Here is a 1,653-nt window from a genome sequence, read left to right as displayed (position 1 = left end):
AATACAGTGACCCGATTCCGCCAGGTCGTTATCCCACTACTACTTCTACTAATACTACTACTACTGCTGCGAGTAATTACTAAAACCTTGAAACGCTAGTTGTTGTGGTCAAGCCACAGTATCTCTATCAGCACGGTAAAACAAGGAAGAGGCAGCAGCAACAGTAGCCAGACACAGTAGCACGCAGCGGCATCCGGCCACATATATTCCACATCACAGCCAGCGACACAAAGACGCGCAGACGCAGTCAGCCCAGTGATGCCATCGGCCTCCCACCGCCCGCGCAGCCCCGCACAACCGCCGTGCAGAGTGGCGGGACCCCGGCCAAGAGGCAAATGACCATTGGCACCGCCCTCCTCACCAAATGCCTCCAACACATGACGACCCCGATGCCGTGGGCAACACACAAAAGCCGAGGCAGATACACGTGGCATTGTCGCAACCGCCAGCCATCGAGCGCGTCCGTGAACGTGGTGGTGGTGGCGCGGAAGAGGGGTGGTGAGTGCGTCAGTTGCCAGTAGTCAAGGCGTCGTTTCTCGCTCACGTGGGTCGGCATTGCAGAACAAAGAGCGGCATCATGCGCGCACGGCATGCACAAGGGCAAAAGGGAGGAACAAAGAAGCACGGTGGCGGCACTCAGCCACGGGGGACAAGGGTCCACATCGACTCTGCGGTCGGTTGACCTTCAGACGTCCGGTTTGTAATCACGCCGCCGCCGCGCAGTTCGTGTGTCTGCAGGAGACTGGGGGATGGAGGGAGGGAAGAGAGAGGCGGTGCGGCCCGCATCGATCCCGGTTGGGTGTGACAACGGTGAGGTCGTCTAGTCAGGTCGCCGGCAGCAAAGACGGTCGCCGTCAGCGGCGGTCAGTGCCTTCCTTCTCCCACCGCAGCGCCACTCCACCGACGCCGCCCGCCTCCTCCCCCACCGACACAACGAGGAGACAACAGCAGGAGATGCAACGCCCGCAACGATCAGGCTGCCGGAGAGTCTCGTTGCAGCCGCAATGACCAGACGAGTGGGATGCAACCAAAAAGAAAAAACAAAAAACAATTGCCCCCTCAAGCATCTCAGCACAACGTGGAAGCACAGCAGCCGGCACACAAGGCGCAACGCCGTTCAGTGGCTACCAGCACTCACCCTCAGTTACGCGGCAACGTGAAAATGAACGAGCTCCTCCCACACAGCCAACCTGCAACACGAGTGAGTCACACGAGCAGTCGCACAAATTAACACCACGCCACGCAAACCAGCAGTCAAAGACACCGCCGGCGAAGGAAGCGATGGATGGCTGCGGCGCGCGGCCGCAATAATAAAACATGTGTCACCTTGCCTAGGGCATAAGGAAGACGTCCAATCAAAGAGGCAGGCCGATTCGCACCAGAGGGAGGTAAGAGCAAACAGAAGCAAACATTCGCCTGGGGCGATTGACCGGATCGTAAAGTTATTTACGAAAATCAAGCAATACAGGAGGAAGAGGGGTAAGTGAAAAAGCAGTGGGCTCACCACACCCTCAAGCTTTGCCCCAAGTAAGTATATGTACACATATGTATTCCGATAGCCACTCTCGTGACATGCTGCGCTCTATTCGGATTGGATAAATATATACATACATATATATATTAATAATTTACGAAGTGTCAAACCTTGGGGCT

At 56.3% G+C, this 1,653-nt stretch overlaps 2 non-coding genes across 2 annotated transcripts, besides 2 other annotated features; both read right to left on the bottom strand.

Moving 5' to 3' along the window:
- Positions 1–35: 35 nt before the first annotated feature.
- Positions 36–68: a microsatellite.
- Positions 69–506: 438 nt separating this feature from the next.
- Positions 507–582, bottom strand: Tc00.1047053505923.20. Its single transcript, XR_008255307.1, has one exon. It is a non-coding gene; the product is annotated as a C/D small nucleolar RNA (snoRNA), TB8C3C3 (small nucleolar RNA).
- A 51-nt stretch (positions 583–633) lies between these two features.
- On the bottom strand, positions 634–713 carry Tc00.1047053505923.10. The gene has a single exon (XR_008255306.1). It is a non-coding gene; the product is annotated as a C/D small nucleolar RNA (snoRNA), TB8C3C2 (small nucleolar RNA).
- Positions 714–1,595: 882 nt separating this feature from the next.
- Positions 1,596–1,631: a sequence feature (AT_rich).
- Positions 1,632–1,653: the final 22 nt, after the last annotated feature.

Source organism: Trypanosoma cruzi (genome assembly GCF_000209065.1).
Source record: "Trypanosoma cruzi strain CL Brener chromosome Unknown tcruzi_1047053505923, whole genome shotgun sequence".
Lineage (NCBI taxonomy): Eukaryota > Euglenozoa > Kinetoplastea > Trypanosomatida > Trypanosomatidae > Trypanosoma > Trypanosoma cruzi.
The sequence above is the reverse complement of the archived record's forward strand: the minus strand, read 5'-3'. Positions and strand labels throughout refer to the sequence as shown.